We start from the raw sequence: 6,670 nt of genomic DNA, 5'->3' as shown, positions 1-6,670 counted from the left end.
CAGCTCAGTTCTCAGTCGCTTTAAGCACATAAGAACAGCCCCACTGGATCAGGCCATAGGCCCATCTAGTCCAGCTTCCTGTATCTCACAGCGGCCCACCAAATGCCCCAGGGAGCACACCAGATAACAAGAGACCTCATCCTTGTGGCCTCCCTTGCATCTGGCATTCTGAAATAATCCATTTCTATAATCAGGAGGTTGCACATGCACATCATGGCTTGTAACCCATAATGGATTTTTCCTCCAGAAACTTGTCCAATCCCTTTTTAAAGGCGTCCAGGCCAGATGCTGTCACCACATCCTGTGGCAAGGAGTTCCACAGACCAACCAGACACTGAGTAAAGAAATATTTTCTTTTGTCTGTCCTAACCCTCCCAACACTCAATTTTAGTGGATGTCCCCTGGTTCTGGTGTTATGTGAGAGTGTAAAGAGCATCTCTCTGTCCACTCTGTCCATCCCCTGCATAATTTTGTATGTCTCAATCATGTCCCTCCGAGGCGTCTGTTTTCTAGGCAGAAGAGGCCCAAACGCCTTAGCCTTTCCTCATAAGGAAGGTGCCCCAGCCCTGTAATCATCTTAGTCGCTCTCTTTTGCACCTTTTCCATTTCCACTATGTCTTTTTTGAGATGCGGCGACCAGAACTGGACACAATACTCCAGGTGTGGCCTTACCATCGATTTGTACAACAGCATTATAATATTAGCCGTTTTGTTCTCAATACCTTTCCTAATGATCCCAAGCATAGAATTGGCCTTCTTTACTGCCGTTGCACATTGGGTTGACACTTTCATCGACCTGTCCACCACCACCCCAAGATCTCTCTCCTGATTTTTCACAGACAGCTCAGAACCCATCAGCTTATATCTAAAGTTTTGATTTTTTGCCCCAATGTGCATGACCTTACACATACTGACATTGAAGCGCATCTGCCATTTTGCTGCCCATTCTGCCAGTCTGGAGAGATCCTTCTGGAGCTCCTCACAATTACTTCTGGACTTCACCACTCGGAAAAGTTTGGTGTCGTCTGCAAACGTTGCAACCTCACTGCTCACCCGTCTCCAGGTCATTTATGAAGAGGTTGAAAAGCACCGGTCCCAGGACAGATCCTTGGGGCACACCGCTTTTCACCTCTCTCCATTGTGAAAATTGCCCATTGACACCCACTCTCTGCTTCCTGGCCTCCAACCAGTTCTCAATCCACGAGAGGACCTGTCCTCTAATTCCCTGACTGTGGAGTTTTTTCAGTAGCCTTTGGTGAGGGACCGTGTCGAACGCCTTCTGAAAGTCCAGATATATAATGCCCATGGGTTCTCCCGCATCCACATGCCTGTTGACCTTTTCAAAGAATTCTATAAGGTTCGTGAGGCAAGACTTACCCTTACAGAAGCCATGCTGACTCTCCCTCAGCAAGGCCTGTTCGTCTATGTGTTTTGAGATCCTATCTTTGATGAGGCATTGCACCATCTTACCCAGTATAGATGTTAGGCTGACTGGCCTATAGTTTCCCGGGTCCTCCCTCTTTCCCTTTTTAAAGATAGGCGTGACATTTGCTATCCTCCAATCCTCTGGCACCATGGCCATTTTGAGGGACAAGTTGCATATCTTAGTCAAGAGATCAGCAACTTCATTCTTCAATTCCTTAATAACTCTTGGGTGGATGCCATCAGGGCCCGGTGACTTATTGATCTTTAATTTATCAATGAGGTCTGAAACATCTTCTCTTTTAACCTCTATCTGACTTAACTCCTCGGTCAAGAAGGGGCCTTTCGGGCAGCGGTATCTGCCCGAGGTCTTCTGCCGTGAAGACAGATGCAAAGAACTCATTTCTCTGCCATCTCTAAGTCTCCTTTGCAGAAGGGAAGACTGGCCGTTGTCATTGGCAGTTCTGAAATCCGTCAGCTTCTCCTCTGTGGTCAACATGTGTGTTTCTGGGTCTTAATGGAGCTCGTGAGGAGCAGTTAACAAGAGGACCTATTTTATCAGCGGCTGAACTGCACCACTTAAATGCTATTATGTTGATGGCTCCTGCTGACAGTGATTTAGCAGGAGACAAGGCTTCAGACAAAACAGAATGAATGTTTTATTGGAGGGGGTGGGGGCTGGGGGGATTTAATATCATTGTTCCCGGGAACTTCCTCTTGTGCTAACACAGCACTGCAACCTTTTCACCTCTCGATGGGTGTGCGCCTCCACTTTTAAAGATGTGACACATTTGCACAAAAATCACCTGTTTTGTCATGGAAATTGAGTGAATAAATGAATCCAAAGTGAGGCATTGACAGCTCTCTAACATCAGCATTTTTCTGAATGCCAGGAATTGTTCTCCTAAAGAACTCAGTAAGGGTTGCTGTGGTTGTAGCCTTCTCCACCAACTGAGGGCCCAATCCTGCACAGTGTGTGACGGCTCACTGCCAGCATGCGTTGTCGCAAATGTGCCATAAGGTGCATTTGTGTGCCCTAGTGCTGGTTGAGCACCTGTGGTAGCCCAGCACTGGTCGGCACTGGGCTAGCACTGGGCACGCACCAGAGCTCTGACACTCAGTGGTCGCTCAGACCACCGGGCAGCAGAGAGGTAGGTGGGGTCATCGGGGGAGCTGGGGAGGAGGCGTTCCAGGGCAGGGGGAGGTGGGTGGAGGGCAGGGAGGATGCATGCCAGGGGGAGGGAGCAGGGTGGGAGAAAGCGGAAGTGGTGGAGCATCGCTCTACCATATCCTGAGCCTCCGTTTCAGGCTACTGGCCTGACACTGGTTGGCAACCTTCAGTCTCGAAAGACTATGGTATAAGCCTACAGCACCCGGTATTCCCAGGCGGTCTCCCATCCAAGTACTAACCAGGCCTGACCCTGCTTAGCTTCCGAGATCAAAATTCTACGCTGACCCTTGGGTAGAATTGAGCAGTCCCACTGCAGGGCTACTTGCCTTATCTGGGGGAAGGGGACAAAAGTCCCTTTCTCCTGAGGAGCCACTGGCACTGTCCACAATGCATATAGGGTGCAGCAGCAGCCATTTTTGGCGCCGCTGCAACCCTGGGCACCGGGAGTGCAGGATTGGGCTGCCCGTTACTCCAGAGTAGTTCTTTTCTAAAACCAATTGTTTTCATCATTATTTATGCATTTGTCCTCCTGCTTTAGGAACTTAAAGCAGAACAGTGGGTCCTCGCTATCAAAATGCCTCCATTTTGCTCGCCCCGCTCAGAACGGCTTCCAAGGGAAGAGGGAGGCTCCCTGCAAAACTTACTGCTTTGATCCCCCCTCTAGCTATGCCACTGTGTATCTTACCCTAGGATATTTTCCTCTTTGGAAATCAGGCACAATGTGCTACTTGCCCTACGGATGAAACTTAAGGGTTCCTATGGTGCATGTAAGTGTCCCCCCACTGGGCAAACTGTGTGTGATTTTTTAAATCAGAAAAATATCAGTGAATTGCCGATATCCCTTTCTTCCACCATCATGGTCTCACTCTGAATCAAGCCTTCCACTAATAATGCATTTATTTTTTAAATGTAGGACATGCTGACCACAGATCTTGCACTTGGTCTGCTGATTCCCTCCCAAGTTCACAGTGGAGAGATAATAGTTGAGAACTGGAGACACTTCCTGGTTTACAGCTCAGTGGCTGGGCTGCCTCCCTGCTCCAGGTCTTACATCCTCACTTGATGGTTGGCAACCTTCAGTCTCGAAAGACTATGGTATAAGCCTACAGCACCCGGTATTCCCAGGTGGTCTCCCATCCAAGTACTAACCAGGCCTGACCCTGCTTAGCTTCCGAGATCAGAAGAGATCAGGCATGTGCAGAGTAACAGTTCCGCAAGCTTGATAAAACTAAGTGCTGATTGTCTGATTTTATGCACATCCATGAAACTGTCCCAAATATCAGACGACATAATTAAGCTAAACAAACAATCCATCCTTTTTTTTCTATTTTAGCTTGATCATTGTCGGGGCCCCTCCCAGATGCCCTGACCCCCAACTTACCCAGGAGCAGGCACCCCATGCCCAGGGTGGGGAGGCTTCACTGCCCTGGAAGGGAGCAAAGCAGGTTGGCTCACCTCAACCAGCCAGAGGGGGCTGGCAGGGCCAACAAGGAACACTACAGGAAACAAGCCAGGAACAGGAAAGGCCTTTTCTGCCCCACCTGGAGGAAGGGGCGGGGCCAAAGGGGGTGGGCTTGCTCCATAAAACAGGGAGGTGGGGGGGAGGCAGGCAGTGTGAAGCAGGGGGCAGTGAGGTCAACAGCTCCTGCTCCTAGGCCAGGTTTGGCAGCTCTGCTAGGGAGGAAGACAAGGGTGCTGGAACCCCCTCCCCCCTCCAGCCAATCTGAGGCCTCCCTGGGGAGGAACAAGCCTGCTGCAGGCCCCTCCAGGGGAAAGCCCCTACAATCATATACGTACTTACTGAATGGAGGAGTACATACTTCTGAGCAAAGCTGTAGGATTTCCTTTCTTGTTTAGCCTCCTTCTGCCACAATGCAGAAAGCGTGTGGTGGGGAAAAATGACTACTGCTTGGAAGGAAGCTGGTTCTTGCAGGTAATTGTTGAAATATCAAGGGTATTGCGTCCTCCATTACTTAAACTTTCATTTGTGGCTTTCATGGCTTTGAAGAATGTTTATGACTGACAATCCTTTCTTTACAGCTCTATCCTTCAAGCTCTGGCTGATACCGTGGAGAATGACCGCATGAGTGCCTGATAAAATGTCAAGACACCATCATTTCCAGGAGACTGTTTGGGAGCAATGAGGTCCACTTCCATTTATCTCAACCAGCTGACTTTAAGGCACCAGGATTTCACTTCCTGGGGTCACCGGTAAAGTCACCAAAATGAAGACTTCATCTGCAGGTGCCCGGCAGTCATGATGCTGGAGCAGCAGTCCTTGTGCCATAACTCCAGAAAGCAATTTTGGGGATTTAATTAATCACACACACAAACGAGAGTTTATTGATGATCACTGTATTTAAAGACACTTGAAATGCCATTGAAAAGGAAAACAAAAACAAAAAACAGGCCAAGCAGATGGTGGAGTTGAACGTGCGCAAGAGCAGAAGAGACAGATTGACGAGGAGTCCCAGAAAACCTCCAACTGTAGCCTGGACGTTTTTGCCAAACCTCATCATTCCACTGGGCAGATGTCAGCTTCAGAAAGAAAAAGCAAGTTATTCAGTGAAGGGGAAACTCCCCCCCCTTGCCTGCATGAAAAGCCTTTCCGAGATGCGGTGTGAAATGCATTCTCTCCATTAGAAGTAACCCAGCAAGATGTCCCTCCTCTACCATTTTTATCCAATCTTTTCTCCAAAATGCGTGGTCTACTCCACCCAATTTAATCCCCACCGCAACCCACTGAGGCTTTGTGGAGTCTCCAATCCAGTGAGCGTCATGGCTGAACGGCAGTTGATACTTGCCAAGGTCACTCTGTCCTTTTCCACCAACTCTTGAGTGACGTGGGAGGATATGAGCAGCAGGAGCAACTGGAGGCAAGGAGGTCTGGACCAGGTTGGTCCACAGGAACTGACCAGGAAAAGAGACTGGCACGACATTCTGTTCCAGCAGGGGGAGTTGTCTAGCAGTCTCAGCAGCAGGAACTGTGTTTGAGAAGCTAGGCTAGGGAATGTCTTCACAGGGTTGCTACACCAGCAGCTGTCAGAGGGTTTTTATAGTGGACTCTGCAGTTCCTCCTATTCCTGAACATAGGTTCACTCTATAGGCACTCTGTCTCACTTTGTATCTGGTAACTCTATGAATTAGTATGTATCCTGAATAATAATAATAATAATAATAATAATAATAACTTTATTTCTACCCCGCCTTTCTCCCCGAAGGGACTCAAGGCGGCTATGAACCATGACCTGTGTTTTCTTCAGGCTGATTGTCAGTCCAAAATCTTGGCAGGCCTTGCTAAAACGATCCATGAGCTGCTGGAGATCTTTGGCAGAGTGGGTAGTGACAGCTGCATCGTCGGCAAAGAGGAAGTCACACTGACATTTCAGCTGGACTTTGGACTTAGCTCTCAGTCTGGAGAGATTGAAGAGCTTTCCGTCTGATCTGGTCCGGAGATAGATGCCTTCTGTTGCAGTTCAAAAGGCATGCTTCAGCAGAACAGCGAAGAAAATCCCAAACAAGGTTGGTGCAAGAACACAGCCCTGCTTCATGCCGCTTCGGATGTCAAAGGGGTCTGATGTGGAGCCATCGAAGACAACAGTGCCCTTCATGTCCTTGTGGAAAGATCTGATGATGCTGAGGAGCCTGGGTGGACATTCAATCTTGATGAGAATCTTGAAGAGGCCATCACTGCTGACCAGGTCGAAGGCCTTCGTGAGATCTATGAAGGCTATAAAGAGTGGCTGTCGTTGTTCCCTGCATTTCTCCTGCAGTTGTCTAAGGGAGAATACCATGAACTGGAGGTTGTCCATGACTTTGTGTACCTTGGCTCAACGATCTCCGACACTCTTTCTCATGATACCGAGCTAAACAAACGCATTGGTAAAGCAGCTACCACGTTTTCCAGACTCACAAAGAGAGTCTGGTCCAACAAGAAGCTGACGGAACATACCAAGATCCAGGTCTACAGAGCTTGCATCCTGAGTACACTTCTGTACTGCAGCGAGTCATGGACTCTTCACTCACAACAGGAGAGGAAACTGAACGCTTTCCACATGGGCTGCCTCCGACGTATCC

General features: G+C 48.8%; 1 pseudogene; it reads right to left on the bottom strand.

Moving 5' to 3' along the window:
- Positions 1-3,693: 3,693 nt before the first annotated feature.
- LOC136643272 (5S ribosomal RNA) lies at positions 3,694-3,812 on the bottom strand (annotated as a pseudogene).
- Between the last annotated feature and the right edge of the window lie 2,858 nt (positions 3,813-6,670).

Source organism: Tiliqua scincoides, chromosome 2 (genome assembly GCF_035046505.1).
Source record: "Tiliqua scincoides isolate rTilSci1 chromosome 2, rTilSci1.hap2, whole genome shotgun sequence".
Classification (NCBI taxonomy): Eukaryota; Metazoa; Chordata; class Lepidosauria; order Squamata; family Scincidae; genus Tiliqua; species Tiliqua scincoides.
Note: the sequence above shows the minus strand (reverse complement) of the source record. Positions and strands in the feature narration are given on the sequence as shown.